The sequence below is a fragment of the Mesoplodon mirus genome (genome assembly GCF_964341445.2).
Source record: "Mesoplodon mirus genome assembly, chromosome: 2".
NCBI lineage: Eukaryota > Metazoa > Chordata > Mammalia > Artiodactyla > Ziphiidae > Mesoplodon > Mesoplodon mirus.
Genome location: NC_138977.1, coordinates 106,671,753 through 106,688,293, shown reverse-complemented (window position 1 = coordinate 106,688,293; position 16,541 = coordinate 106,671,753). Strand labels below are relative to the sequence as shown.

At 39.2% G+C, this 16,541-nt stretch overlaps 1 pseudogene across 1 annotated transcript; it reads right to left on the bottom strand.

Annotated features, from left to right (window-relative positions):
* Positions 1-10,525: 10,525 nt before the first annotated feature.
* Positions 10,526-10,854, bottom strand: LOC309816012 (mitochondrial import inner membrane translocase subunit Tim9-like; annotated as a pseudogene). The gene is made up of 2 exons: positions 10,721-10,854; positions 10,526-10,651 (listed from the first exon to the last, which is right to left on the bottom strand). The product of its transcript is annotated as a mitochondrial import inner membrane translocase subunit Tim9-like (transcript).
* Positions 10,855-16,541: the final 5,687 nt, after the last annotated feature.

The window sequence follows — 16,541 nt, the reverse complement described above, 5'->3', positions numbered from 1 at the left end:
GGAACAATTTATATCCTGTCCTGATGCACAATATTTCTTCAGTAGTTCCCTTGAGTTAGCTCTTTTGAGTTAGTGTTTCTTCTCACTTTTAGATTCCTTTAATGATTTGTTATAGTGTGTCCTCACATGGATATTTTTTGAATGGGGAGGAAGTAAACTTTCTGAGTTCTTTTATGTTTGAAAGTGTCTTTATTATGCTCTCACACTTGATTGATAGTTTGACTTAGTATAGAATTCTAGTTTCAAAAAAATTTCTTAGAACTTCAAAAACATTTCTCATTGTCTTCTAGCATCCAGTGATGCTGATAAGAAGTCTGATATCAATGGAATTCTTGTTCTTTTGAAGGTAACCCTCTATGGAAGCCTGTACAATGATTTTTAAGTCTTTAGTAATTGAATCTTTGGAGTGTCTGGGTGTGAGTGTTTTTCTGTTAACCCTGTGTGGCTCTTGGTGGGCCCTTTTGATCCTAAGACTATAGCCTTCCTTCAGTCCAGCCTCTATGGTCTCATGTTCTCTCCTTCTGTAACTCTTGTTACCCAAATTGCTCATCATCACTCTAATTAAGAGTTTTTATTTTGTATTTTTGCTTTGTATTCGGGGAAGTAGCCCTGACTGTCTTTCAGATCATGTACATTCTTAACAGAATTGAATAACTTCCATTCTTTCTTTGGATTTGTTGTTGTTTTTCTCTGGTTGTTCCTTTTTTGCAGAAGCCTGTGTGTGTGTGTGTGTGTGTGTGTGTGTATGTGTGTGTCCTTTCTAATTTCTCTGTGGATACCCATAAGCATTAAAAAAAAAAAAAGTCTTTTCCTTGTATTACTTCTCTGTCCTATGGGAATGGTTGTTCTCTTGATTCATCTTAGTCTTTCTCATTTATCTTCTCAGACTTTGTAATATTCTCCAGCCCCAATACCTACATAGTGTGCTCTCCTCAGCCCAGTCTTTTATTGCTTTTATTGCAGTTGTTCAGGTGTCTAGCAGGGTGATATTATTGAAGCCAGCCCCCTGTATATTCAGGGAAAAGTGGTCCAACTTTTAATTCTGACCTTCCTGGCAGCCTAACTCTTCATAGAGAAGACCTATTATCTGTTTTTTACAATGGAAAAATGTTAGCCTGGACTCCTTTCCTTAGAAGGAGTTGGGGATCTCTATCTATGAAGATCACAAGATTTAGCCACCATTTTACTAAGAAGGCAACCGTTTATGGAGTGTTGTCTGTATGCCAGAGACATGACACATATATTATCTCTTCCTTTCAAACAACTTCGAAAAGTAATTACTATTACTCCATTTTATAAAGAAGCAGGCTCAGCCAGTTAAAATAACTTTTCCAAAGTCATCTAGACAGTAAATTCAAAGGTTTTGAATCTAGGGCTGCTGGAGGCTCCAAGCCATTACTTCTGAAAGCCTTCCCTCTATGACTTGACAAAAGATGAATAAATATTGCAACACTTCAAAAAGGCTCAATTCTTTTCTTAACTGTTTTCTCAGTTTGCAGAAGACAGTGTTTTCAAAAGTAGCATTTGGCATAATTCCCATCTTCCCTCACGTACAATACTATTTTAAGAGACCAAGACTTGTTTATTGGGAGAAAGCTTGCATAGAATTTTAAAGAACTCTTCTTGCTAATAGATGGATCTATAATCCTGTGGGGAGAGAGGGGCAAAGTTTTTTGTTTTGTTTTGTTTTTCTTTGAAATGAGGCTGAAGTTTGAGTGTATCTCCAGGGAAAGGGAACTATACTTGATGAATTAGAGTAAATATTGCCTGAGTATTACTTAAAGTGAGGCTTAGACAATTCGGGTAGCAAAAGATCTTTATCAAGATCTGCAAGGTTTAAGCAGCTACTGTAATATGGTGGGATGGGTTGGGATACATTATTGGCCATGGGTTTATAAAACGTAGACCTATGGGGAAAATGAGTAGCCTACTTGTCAATTAAAATTCTTATTTTGGACAGACATCCCAGCATAATGCACGCTAGCAAAACAAAACCACACACACACAAAATCAAACAAAAAATGAGGAGGAGTTGCAAATAAAGGGTTAAAGAAATTATGTTACACATAAAAAGAAATCTGTTGTGCCGCATACCCAATTTGCCACTTCTCCAGTCTACTAATGTTTTACTGTGGGCATTTGGGCCCAAGCAGTTGAACCAACGTAAGACCTATCATGAATAATCTGCCTTTACTCTGCATCTTGTTATAGGCCCTAATTAGTAAGCCTGTTCCTAGAATCCTCCCATCAACTCCCGTTTCTGAGGCTTTCTATTGCTAACTTGGCTTGCAGTCCACCTACTGGCAGAGCCAACTATTCTACCCAACTACTGTGGATTTCTCCATTGCCAAAATCACATGATGTTTGCTAAATATCAGAAAATTTTCTCTTTAATTTGTTATGCTGTTAGGACAGCCAGAGGGTGAAAAGGAAAATTTTTCTTAATGGACACTCAACCTACAGGAAACCCTCCATAGATGATGACTTCCTATATATGGGTTCATTCCATAATTGTTCAGAATAACAGTGCCCTAGACAGAAGACCAAATTAAAATGCATACCCAGTAAAGCTGTAATTTTTTAGTTCTAATTAACCAATTCTCTCTCCTTGAATGTAAGTGACCTCTCTTCCTACTCTGATATTTTGCCACTTAAGATTTACTCAGTACAAATTTTAAAGTAGATTAAAAAACAAATCTCTTCAAATCTATTTCAAAGATAAATGCCTCCGACAAGTCTTGTCCTCAAATACTTAATAGATTCATGTGTGCCTGGGGCATTGTCAGTGATGCTTGGGGGTGGGTAGAGTTTTTATTTCTATTTTATATTCTCTTCTCCCTGTCCCAACCATTTGAGTAAATGGTGGTGGGTAGATTGGCAGATAGCACCTCTCTCCTCTCCCAGGACTGGATGCAGAGAAGGTAAACATTCTCTCCACAGAACCCCCTTTTTTTGAAAAGTGCAGCCCCTTGTTTTCAGGGGGAAGAAGTGGGGGAAAACCAAAATAACAGAACACAGCCAGAATCCTTTAAAATGGTTTATAATTGGACATGTGTGCAATAATAAGAAATATATATATTTCCAAGTTTTTGACACAGACCTCCTAAAACCCTTGCAAATAGAGGTGCTAGGAGAATCTTTTATTCTAACATTTAGTCTTTGACCTCAGTTACCTTCACAGAGCTCCTAAATGCCTTGAAATTTCCTAGGTGATAGCAGTATCTTTTGTTCTAATGAGGTCATTCTTGTTGGGCTCCAGGATGGGGACTGGTCACCAGAAAAGACCAAGCCATGATTAGAAGCTTGGAAATTTCAGCCCTACCTCCCATTCATAGGAGAGGGGAGAGGGACTGGAAATGGAGTTCATAATTGATCATGCCTACTGTGATGAAGCCTCTATAAAAATCCCAATAGTATGGGGTTCAGGGAGCTTTCAGATTGGGGAGCACATCCATGAATTGGGAATATGGTGCAAACCCAGCTCCACAAAGGAAGAAGCTCCTGCACTCAGGACCCTTTCAGTCCTCCCCATGTACTGTTCATCTCTGTTCTTTATAATATCCCTTATTGCATAATAAACTGGTAAACATAAGTGTTAACTTGAGTTTTGTGAGCTGTTGCAGCAAATGATCACATCCAAGCAGGAGGGTCATGGGAAGCTCTTGTTGGAAGCCAAGTCAGACAGAAGCTGTGGGTAGCCTGGGAACTTAGTACTTGTGATTGGCATCTGATGTGGGGGATAGTCTTGTGAGACTGAGCCCTTAACCTGTGGGGTCTGTGCTAACTCTGATTAATGTCAGAATTGAATTGAATTGTAGGACACCCAGCTGGTGTCACGGAATTGCTTGATGTGTGGAAAACCCACACAGCTGGTGTCAGAGGTGTTGTGTGTTGTCCTTTCTCAAGCAATGTGATTTCTTACTTGAATTTCTGTTTTCTACATAATAAAATGTAGAAACAAATAAAGATTATGTAAAACTTTCACTCTAGACTACAGGTGACTAAAAAGCCATAATTCATAAATATGAATGTAGTTTTAAATCTTGGTTGGAAATCATGCCTTTCTTCTTTTCTTCTGTCCAGTAAAATTGAGACTTTTGCTACAGCAAAGACAAGATGCAAATAATTAAACCCAAATGAGAACTTGCCCAAGAAAAGATTTTTTTTAAACAGGCTCAAAAATAAATATAAAAATTGTCTAACAGTCTAACTTCTGTGTTGCACTTCTGCTTATTAGCAAGATAAAGTGTACTGATGACAAATACTTCAAAAAACTGTGGCCCAAAGAAAAGTTTTTTCCGGTAGAAGGAACTTCCCCACAGGCAGGAACACAGTCTTAGTCTGAGATCAAAAAACATTATCATAAAATAGACTCCCCTCTGTTTTCACAGAAATTGATGATTATCAAAAGAATTTTAGAATTACTTAGGGCCAATAGACCTGAGGATGGGAAAAGGGCAGATGCTAAATGCCTTTATTTGGGTCATTTGGGTGTCAGGAAGAATTGATTTGTTATATTTGTCTTTAAACTCTCCTTCCTCCTTCTTATGGTGCCTTAAATTTTCTGTCCTTGTGTTTTAGGTGGCTGTTACAAGTGAATGAGCTTAGCTGATAATTAGACTAAATGATTCTTCCTTGGGAGTCCTTACTTGTGCCAGGTTTTGTGGTAGAAGGACTAAACCCAAAAGGACTTTTTTGAATTCTCTGTAAGACAGGCTCTCATGTCTGCTGAAGGTGATTGAGGAAGAAGGGCTGGCCATTTGGAATGCTGCAGTGCTGTGTGTAAGAAATGTAAAGAACTGACTAGAAGAGATAGGAATAGTGGAACAAAATAAAGTATACGTCTACTTTTTCTGCCCAGTGAATGTAAGGTACGTCTCTTATTTTCTGTCCAGCATCCATGTTTTGGAGGATTGCCCCTCCTCCACTCTGTCATTCTGGTGGGGCTGTAGATCATGAGACCTTACCCATGACATTAGGGGGTGGGGCTAGATAGTAGGTACGTGACCCAAGCTAAGCCAATCAGCATCTTCTTCTGGAAGTTTGGATCATTAGTGGAGATATCAGATAGAAAATGGGTTGGAACTGGGCCATCTGATGGCTGCAGCCAAGACAACTGTCCCTTCCTCAGGTGCCTGGGGTGTCTCTGATTCCTGTCCTTCTGGTGACTGTACTGTTCAGTGCTTCTTTCACAATGCTAACTACCCCCAGAATATTTCCAATAAACCCTTTTTTCTTGCTTAATATGGCAAGATCAATTCCCATGGTTTACCATTAAAAAAACAAAAAACAAAAAACAACTTTTTGGTTGGTTATACTTTCAGGTATAACAGCAATTTCTGGATTAGAAATTAAATTTAGTGGATGCATGAGATAAAGAAATTATACAGTCCAATGGCTCCAAATTGTCAGTAGCTTATCTGCAGGCTTGGTTGGCATTATATCACCTTCAAATTCTATGTCATGTGGTCCTTGCAGCTCCAAAGCTCAGTCAGTGAGCCCAGAGAAGCTAGTAAGGCAGTAGGGCTAGTGCCGTGTTTGCCAGTGGGTTCGGGGAAATATTAATTCCTTGAGAAATGGTAAACAAACAAATAAAAACAGTGTGTAGCTAAATAAGATGGAGAAACAATTCGACTTCTGTGTGTTTTATGGAGATTTATATTGCTCATAAACAAAGTAAAGGCTCTGATGAGTTGTGTGGGAAAGTGTTTACCTTTGTCTAATCCAGCATTTCCTAAACTTTCATGAATATAAAATGCTTTTCCCACAGAAAGCCTATTAATATCTCTTGGAACTAGGATTTTGTAAAACATAGTCGGGAAAAAATGGTATAGTGGGATTAGAAAATTAGGTATTTAAACATTTATTTGGTAGAGTGCTAACAGATGAATTTTTACTTTATTCCTTTATTTCCTAAAACAGTATTTCATCTTTAATCTTTTTTTTTTTTTTTTTTTTCGGTACGCGGACCTCTCACTGCTGTGGCCTCTCCCATTGCGGAGCACAGGCTCCAGTCACTCAGGCTCAGTGGCCATGGCTCATGGGCCCAGCCGCTCCGCAGCATGTGGCATCTTCCTGGAGCGGGGCATGAACCCGCGTCCCCTGCATCGGCAGGTGGACTCTCAACCGCTGCGCCACCAGGGAAGCCTGATTTTTTATTTTTTGGATGATGATTTGGAGTAATTTACTGAGGCCTTATTTGGGTCATTCATTGAAATAGGTATTTGATACAGTGACTATTATGATTTCAAATACCCAAACTCTAATTCCCCATTTTTTGAAGGAGACAGATAAATTCTTGCCAAGATCACTAGCCCAAAGCGAACAAGTTCCAATTTTATTAACCTGAGCATGTATGTTAAAATCTGGGCATTTGAGTGAGTTTATCACTTCTTAATGGAGAAAATTAACATATATCAGCTAGAACAGTGATTCTCAACCTGGGGCAATTTTATCCTCCAAAGGACATGTGGTAGTGTCTGTAGGTGATTTTAGTTGTCACAGCTGGGTTGAGGGGTATGTGCTGGCATCTAGCAGGTAGAAAGGATGCTCTAAACATTCTACAGTAGGATGACGGCCCCTCTCAACAGAGAGTTGTTCAGCCCCAAATGTTAATAATGGGGCTGAGGTTGAGAAACCCTGAGTAATGCAAGTGCCCCTTGAGAAGGTGGAAAGAGAGAACACTTTAAAGGCATTACCATATTCCTAAGCCATTAGATTCAATGACATACTCCCCATGGGCTTTGTGGCATTATGTTTGGCAACCTAAGTCTAAACTTTGTCATTAACTGAAATCTGACCTGCTCAAGTCACATGGGGCCTCAATTTCTTTACCTGAAATAAAGAATTAGATGAGGTGATTGAGAGGTTTCCTGTGATATTGTGATTCATGAAGAACAATCTTGTCTTTTTAAATTAATTAATGAATTAATTTTTGCTGTGTTAGGTCTTCGTTTCTATGCAAGTGCTTTCTCCACTTGTGGCAAGCGGGGGCCACTCTTCATTGCGGTGCATGGGCCTCTCATTATCGTGGCCTTTCTTGTTGCGGAGCACAGGCTCCAGACGTGCAGGCTCAGTAGTTGTGGCTCACGGGGCTAGTTGCTCCGCGGCATGTGGGATCTTCCCAGACCAGGGCTCGAACCTGTGTCCCCTGCATCGGCAGGCAGATTCTCAACCACTGCGCCACCAGGGAAGCCCCAATCCCGAGTCTTGAACCCTTGTGATGTAAGATAAACAACACTGGGCTTAAGCTTTGGGGACGTTTAATGTTGTAGAGAAGATCTGACTCCTCGTGCCTGGACATGTCTGGTACAATCATGTTAGTGATCATGGGCCGAGGGATGAATGGCTCCTGTCCCCCAGAGAACCCCATACATTCTACTGTTCTACCCATCCCTTAAATGAAAGCTCTGATCTCAGTCCTCTCCTCAGACTACACCCATCTTTGGCCATCTTCTCCTCTCTTGTTATACTCAATCCTAATCTCTATGTTAGTATAAATCCCCATTTCACATCCTCATCTTTCTCATGAGCAGTGATTCCCAACAGTCTTTTTTTTTTGGCATCTACACATGGATGATAATGATAATAATGATGATGATAATAGTAATAGTTAAAAATAGCTAACACTGTTGATCTCTTGCTATGATTCAGGCATTGTACTAAGCTCTTTCATTAGCTTGTTCAACCCTCAGAGGCACTTAGAGGTTAAGTAACTTGTTCAAGATCCAACAGTTAGTATATCGTAGCTCTAGGACTCAACACTGCCAGTGTTCCAAATTCCACATGTCCCTGATAGATTGATCAGCTTCTCTCTCACACAGTTCCTCTTGCTGTGCTCCCTAAAATAATAGAATCCATTAACTGGAATGTAGTTCTTAAATCCTTCTCTCATATCCTTATATTTACGACTGATCAGTCTGTAAGAATTTAACATCAAATTCATCTTCTCTTTCACCAACCACTATTACTGTCATTGCCTTGCCTCTACTGCAGATCTTCATGACTCCCCATCTATAACCAACTAACAAAATGACCTGCTTTTATTTTTATTTTATTTTATTTTTTTTGGCTGTGCTGTGTGGCATGCGGGATTTTAGTTCCCTCACCAGGGATCGAACCTGTGCCCCCTGCAGTGGAAGCACAGAGTCCTAACCACTGGACCGCCAGGGAATTCCGAAAATGACCTGCTTTTAAACTTTTCCTCTCTATTATTCTTTCTGCAGCCTTAATTTCCCTATGTATCTCGAAAATGACCTGCTTTTAAACTTTTCCTCTCTATTATTCTTTCTGCAACCTTAATTTCCCTATGTAACAGAAATCTAGTCACTTCATGTCATTCTTAAGAACTTCTAATGACCTTTCCCTGCTCGTAGGATAAAGTCCTTTCTCTGGCATTCAACACTCTCCATGACTGAGGCCCAACTGTGGTATCAGCTACAACACTCACCAAAGTCATTTTCATTATTTCTTTGATCATGTCATGTACTTTTACATCTTAAATTTTTTCAGGGTAGAGTCTAAAACTTCTCACTCCTAATTGTAACACTAGAACATAATTTCTCTTGGTTGAGATATACTAGCTTACTTTTTACTTGCACTCATTAGAGGAACACACTGACTCTTTGCTTAGAGGACCTAGACAGCCTTCTTGTGGTTCTCAGAATGGGTCTGCTTTCCTTTGTTTATTAATGTTTCATTACACTAGAATACCCATCCTTTGCCCCCATCACTTCTTCTCTTTTCAAAGCCCAGATATGAGACTTCTTCCATTTAACTTTCTCTGATATACCTTCTTCAAGTCAGAAGTATTTATTCCTGCTACGATCTCACAGAATATTTTAATATCTGTTTCCCCTATACATTGTAAGCTTCTTGGGCAGGGACACTGTGACTTACACATTTTCGTGTTTCCTGAACTATCACCCATTACAGGGTGATATGTATGTATTGCTGACATGTAGAAAGGGCTCAGTAAATGTTTCATAATAGAGTCACATCTCTTGAAGTCCCTTTAAGTTCTATGATTCTAAAATTATCATTCATTCTTTATTTCTTTACACTTCTTATTGCATTGGGATAAATATTTCTCCCTGAGGGTGGAAGTATGTTAGGGTTAATCTGCAAATTAAAAGTATATAAGAATTTTAATCACAGTATAATTAAGACCTAGGGTTTTTTTTTGAAATGCCAGTCAGTATTGCCATAAAAGAGTAATGAGCTCCTTTCTGGACTTCCCTGGTGGTGCAGTGGTTGAGAATCCAACTGCCAGTGCAGGGGACACGGGTTCGATCTCTGGTCTGGGAAGATCCCACATGCCGCGGAGTAACTAAGCCCACACACCACAACTACTGAGCCTGCACGCCACAACTACTGAAGCCTGTGCACCTAGAGCCCGTGCTCCACAACAAGAGAAGCCACCGCAATGAGAAACCCACATACTGCAATGAAGAGTAACCCCTGCTCACCGCAACTAGAGAACGCCAGCGTGCAGCAACGAAGACCCAACGCAGCCAAAACAAAACAAAACAAAAAAACAATCCCACTTAAAAAAACGCAAAAGAGTAATGAGCTCCTTTCTCATGAAAACAATAGTCTGTGGAAAGTTTGTTTTTTTTTTTAAAGAAGTAAGCTTGAAAAGTGTCAATTTTATTACCATTTCAATTAAAAATTTTTGTCTTTATTTTCTGGATGAGACTAACCTATACAAGATATTGATTAAGCCTGAAGTCAGGACTCAAGATATCCCATCTATTTACTATAGTTTGTATTAGTAACTTCAATACTTAGAGAAAAAATAAAAGTTAGTAGTGCAAACCAATATCCAGTTCTCCTTTCTTTCCTGGGAATACAAGGCTACAATTTGCAGTCTGCTTGCACCTAAGCGGAGCCATGTGACAGCTCTGGCCAAGTAAATAAGAATGGGAGTGACGTGTGGCAGTAGAAAAGCAAGCACAATCCTTTCATTCTGTTCTCTTGTCTTAGCAATCATGAAGGAGGCTACATGGTAAGGTAACCACAGTGTGAAAGCAGCCTGAATTATTTTTCTTTTAAAACAAGTAATTGTTTTATGTATTTACCATCAGTGTGAGGCAGATGTAAATGAACAGGAATATCTAGAGGATAATTCCTACTGAGAAACATTTCAAGGTGTCCACAGACTGGTCAGAATACTATGGTACTATATGATATAAACAACTAGTCAGTGATATTTCCATTTATTTCACTTTTAGTAATAAAACGTTTTTCTTATACACGATTGAACACATATTTTGCTTTAAAATTAATAGTCACGGTTGAAGAAATAATGGTTTATTTTTCTAATCAAGTGGCCAAGCTGCTCAATCTTAAAACCACAACGAGAATGTGGCACCTTATTATTTTAACTAAACAGTAAGACGTTCTGTTTTGATTATTCCTGGTAAATTGCAACTTTGTTTCTCACTAGTTTCCATTTGCCAAACAGTCATGACAAACAGTTTAACCTGGTGGCTACTGCTTTCAAGGGATTCTATCAGATGAATCCTCATTTCCAGTGCAATAGCTGTTGGCAGTCCTTTGCTGAAAGTCCATCCATCAGGACTTTTCTACTGTGGTTAGTTAAGAGTCTTGCTTTTGCTGCCAGGGCTTCATTCTGCTGAATATGATATTCCTGAAATTTAATGGATATTCTTTGCATCATTTAAAAATATTTCTATAAGCAATGTTCTGAGCAGGTTATCTCAACAGGTATTACTTCTCTTCCTGTGAAGTCTTTACCCAGTCCAAAAAGCATGTTTCTTTAAGTTTATAGTAGGTTCCAAGAAGTTCATTGAACTATTTTAACTGATCAGATTCTGGTATTTGTGCAGCCATATTCTTTTGGTATGTTTATCAGTCACTTTTTCTGATGCATGAGTTTCCTTTCTGTTCTGGAAAAGCAGCTAAACTTTGCTTGAATGTCTCCTGTGAGGCCTGATTTCTTCCTTAAGCACAGGCTCTCCCATTTGGTACCAGTATGAGGCAGAGAGGCTAGTCTGGGGACAGAGGGTTGGGGTATGGGTGGGTGCCTGGCAGCTGGATGGCAGAGAACCTAAAGTTAGCACTTTAATTGTTGAGTCACCACATGGGGACAGCTGCCCCAGAGAGTTGCCAGGACCTACAGTGGTCTTTGCTTGAGTGTAAAATAACTTTTACGTGTTTAAGCCAGTGAGATTTTGGATTAATTTGTCACTGAAGAATCACTTGTCCTAATCTGACTAATATGGGTGGCACTGGGAATTGCAGTCATTAGACATAAGAGAAGAAAGCCTGTAATAGCAATAGCTAGCCCTTATTAAGCACTTACTCTCCAGGATTTGTCCCATGTACTTGAATGAATTGTCTTTTTTGACTCCCACAATAATCTACTTAAAAGATGAGGAGACTGAGGCACAGAGGAATTTAGTAGCACACCTGGGGTCACAGAGTTTATAAGGTTTAGAGCTGGGATTCACACCTGCATTTGGTATGATACCAAGGTTCATTTACTTCCTGAATATGCTCTAGAGTCATTTGGTTTATTCACATGTTTGTAACTTTCTAAGTAAATGCAAAAATAAGACTTGTTTCTTAGGTGTCAGGTGAAATAGTTTTTAGAGGAGCATGGTAGATTTTTGTCTTCCAAGAAATTTCTTAGGATTTATGGAACTTTATTTCCTTTGGGGCAAAAGGGGAAATTTCTGTTTCATATGACCTGCTTTGTTTTTATAGTACCCATATGTTGGGCATAGAATAGGATTAGAGGCGAGTTCTTTTAAGATTTAGGAATGCTGATGTGATTAATTTGATCTAACAGTGATGACAGCATAGAACAATCAACAATTTTAATAAATTAAATTTCATTTATGTGTCTTCTGGGAAGGACTCTGTCAGTTTAAGTAAGATTTGGTGCCTTGGTTGACTATGAAGTTTTTTTCTTTTGGCTGCGTTGGGTCTTCATTGCTGTGTGTGGGCTTTCTCTAGTTGCGGCGAGCAGGGGCTACTCTTCATTGCGGTGCGCAGGTTTCTCATTGCAGTGGCTTCTCTTGTTGCGGAGCACGGGCTCTAGGCGTGAGAGCTTCAGTAGTTGTGGCACACGGGCTTAGTTGCTCTGCGGCGTGTGGGATCTTCCTGGACCAGGGCTCGAAACCCTGTCCCCTGCAGTGGCAGGCAGATTCTTAACCACTGCACCACCAGGGAAGTCCCACCTATGAAGTTTTGAACTGAGCCTGGCTCTTCACTCTGAGGATCAAATCCTGAAGTCCTGGCTGTACTCATCCAGCATGTCTTTGACTCCTTAAAGAATTATTACTTTAATGAAGATGAAATCTATTACTTTAAACATTTTTTTCTTGATAATAAAAATTCAACCATGACCCTCATTAATGAACTGGCAAATTATTTTACTCTACCCTGTTAAATGTATTAGTTGGTATGGGTTGCTTTGGAGATATTTTTAAATACATTTTTTGATAGATATTTAAAAATATTGATTCTTCAGATCTCCCTGAAGAATCTGGGAGAAGTCTGGGGGCAGGGAAAACACAAGATGAACTGAGACATCTTGTTGGGTGAGAAAGAAGGGAAATACTCAAAGACTAATGGGGGTGTGTGTGAAAAGATATTCAAGTCAGCTTGAAGGGATTACTCTTGGCAATACTGGGGGACTGTTTGAACATAAAAAAGAATATTGACTGTGACTGATTGTAGAAAGAGAAGAGGAGCCTTTTATAAGTAACTTAAGGGGAACAATTCACTGTAGAAGCAGTATATGCAGGTTAAGAGCTTGGTCTGGGTTCGAGTCCTTGGTCTGAGTTTACCTCTTTGCTTGTAAGTTCTTAAACCTTTCTATGCCTCAGTTTCCACATCTGTAATGCGGGAATAATAATAACAACAGCAACAACTACCTCAGAGGGGTGATAAGAGAATTAGCTAAGATAAAATTTCTAAGTAAAGTATTTAGAACAGTCCCTGCCACATATATCATGTGCTAAATAATTGTTATGTATTATATTACTTTTATTATTATTGTCTATAATGCCCACTACCCATTAGGGAACGGCCATACCAGCCCTGGGCTTTTTGTTGTTGTTATGGAAAATTTTTTTTTCCCCAGCTTTTTTGAGATATAATTGACATATAACATTGTGCAAGTTTAAGGTATGCGATGTATTGACTTGATACACATATATTGCAAAATGGTTACCACAGTCGTGTTAGTTAATACTTCTATCACCTCACATAATTACCATTTCCTTTTTGTGGTGAGAACATTTAAGATCTACTCTCTTAATCACTTTCAAGCATATAATACAGTATTGTTAGGTGTAATCCCCATACTGTACATTAGATCCTCAGAACTTACTCATCTTATACCTGGAACTTTGTACCCTTTGATCAGCATCTCCAGGCCCTGGTAACCACCATTCTGTTCTCTTTTCTTATAGTATCCTTATCTGGCTTTGGTATCAAGGGAATGCTGGCTTTATAAAATGTGTTTGGGAGTCTTTCCTCCACTTCAATCTTTTCAAAGAGTTGAGAAGGATTGGTATTAATTCTTTAATGTTTGGTAGAACTCACCAGGGAAATCATCTGATTCTGGGCTTTTCTTTGTTGGGAGATTTTTGATTACTGATTCAATTTTACTTGTCAGATTTTCTATTTCTTTATGACTCAGTCTTGGTAGGCTGTATGTTTCTAGGAATCTATCCATTTCTTCTAGGTTATTCAATTTTTTTGGTGTATAATTGTTCATAGTGGTTTCTTACGATCCTCATCTTTTGTATTTCTGTGATATCAGTTGTAATGTTTCCTCTTTCCTTTCTTATTTTACTTGAGTCTTTCTCTCTCTCTCCCTTTTTTTTTTTGGCTGCACTGCATTGGCACGTGGATCTTAGTTCCCCTGACTAAGGATCAAACCTGTGCCCCCTGCAGTAGAAGCGTGGAGTCTTAACCACTGGACCACAAGTCCCTCTCTTTTTCCTTTGTGTGTCTTTCTGAAGTTTTGCCAGTTTTGTTAACCCTTTCAAAAAATAACTCTTAGTTTCATTGATCTTTTGTATTGTTTTTCTGGTCTCCGTTTATTTCTGCTTTGATCTTTGTTACTTCCTTCATTCTGCTAACTTTGTAGCCTTAGGCTTTCTTACTCTGGACTTCAAAAAAAAACCCCCCAAAACATGTGCACTCCTAATTGGATCTTTGTTACAGCTGAATTGCTATCTAATACAGTAAGTCATCTTAGAGGCCTCTGTGATACCAGGAAGATGGTAAAGTCAAAAGCCGTGAAATAGATAATCTGTAGAAATCCCACTGCTGTGTTAGGAGCTGTTCCATGATTCACTGCCCTGTGAGACTCCAGCCTCAAGCAAAGAGAATTGGTGAAACCTGCAAGGGAAGGATCCCAATGCAAAGGTTACAGAACTGATTAAAAGATGAGGGTAGAAACCTCAGGGGCCCCAGAGGCCCAGGGGGTCAAATTGGAGTCTGGACAGGGGTACTTAGGGAGAAACAACCATATTGTCAGTGAACTTCAGTTTTGAGATGACTTGGGCCAGTTGTGGTTTGCTTGGCTGTTAATTTCCCTGCATGACCCCTAGGAAGTGTCTCATCAGGAAGTCTTTGAGGAATCATACCTTTAACTGCCTTTATCTCTGTATGGAGCATTTAGAGACATTCATCTTAATCCTCTTCCAATTAGTGTTCATTGGAATGTATTTGAAGTGGTGTTGGTTCACCATAACACTTTTTAGCCTTCTTTTAAGTCATTTGAAAAATCTGCTTATAAAAGAGGAGAAATAAAATTTTTGTCTCAAGGTCAAATCACATTTCAATGTTTTAAAAAAGCAGTGCTTCTCAAAATCATATTTTAGTATCAATGCAGCTTAAATTTTTTAAAAAATAAATTTTATTTATTATTTATTTATTTTTGGCTGCATTGGGTCTTTGTTTCTGCACACAGGCTTTCTCTAGTTGTGGCGAGTGGGGGCTACTCTTCGTTGCGGTGCGCAGGCTTCTCATTGCGGTGGCTTCTCTTTGTTGTGGAGCACTGGCTCTAGGTGCACGGGCTTCAGTAGTTGTGGCACTCGGGCTCCGTAGTTGTAGCTTGCAGGCTCAGTAGTTGTGGAGCACGGGCTTAGTTGCTCTGCAGCACGTGGGATCCTCCCAGACCAGGGCTCGAACCCGTGTCCCCTGCATTGACAGGCGGATTCTTAACCACTGCACCACCAGGGAAGTCCCACAGCTTTAATTTTTAATGTAAGGTAATGCCAAAGATAGGGTTTGTGATTCAGATTTTCACTAAATACAAAATTTTCCTGGGTCAGAGCAAATGCCTAAATCAGGGGAGGCCATTTTAGTCCTTATTTTATGCTTTTCAACAGTGTAGCTGGCCATAGGAAAAAGTCTGAAGGTCAAGTAGATGTGTGTGGTCTTGGAAAATTATTTAGTCTCTTTGAAACTCAGTTTTTCCATCCATCAAAGGGTGCACATGGTGATTGTGAGCATGCTACAGTACTTGTTCAGTTCCTCTTTTTTCTTTTCTTATTATGACACTTTTTAAGGAGCAGTTTTAGGTTCACAGCAAAACTGAGGGGAAGGTACAGAGATTTTTTTTATATCTCTCCTGCCTCTACACATGCATGACCTCCCTTATTATCAACATCCACCACCAGAGTGGTACATTTGTTACAATGGATGATCCTACGCTGGTACATCATCATCACCTGAAGTCCATAATTTACATTATGGTTCATTCATGGTGTTGTGTGTTCTGTGGGTTTGGACAAATGTGTTATGACATGTATCCATCATTATGGGACCATTCAGAGTATTTTCACTGCTCTAAAAATCCTCTGTGATCCAACTATTCTACCCCACCTCCTACCACCCCATAGCAACCGCTGTCTCTATAGTTTTGCCTTTTCTAGATTGTCATATAGGTGGAATCAGTATGTAGCCTTTTCAGATTGACCTCTTTCACTTAATATTATGCATTTAGGTTTTTCCATGTCTTTTCATGGCTCAATAACTCATTTCTTTTTAGTGTTGAATAATATTCCCTTGTCTGAATATACCATAGTTTATTTATCCATTACCCTACTGAAGACAACTTGTTTGCTTCCAAGTTTTAGCAATTATGAACAAAGCTCTTATAAACATCTGTGCGCAGGTTTTTGTGTGAACGTCAGTTTTCACCTTTTTTGGGTAAATACCAAGGAGTGCAATGGCTGGATTTTATGGTAAAAGTACGATTAGTTTTGTAAGAAATTGCCAAACTGTCTTACAAAATGGCTGTACCATTTTGCATTCTCACTAGCAGTGAATGAGAGTTCCTACTGCTCCACATCCTCATTAGCGTTTGCTAATGTCAGTGTTGTGACTTTTGGCCATTTTAATAGGTGTGTAGTGGTTTCTCATTGTTGTTCTAATTTGCATTTCCCTGATGACATAAGGTGTGGAGAATCTGTACATGTGCTTATTTGCCATCTGTATATCTTCTTTGGTGAGGTGTCTATTAAAGTCTTTGGCCCATTTTTTTAGTTGGG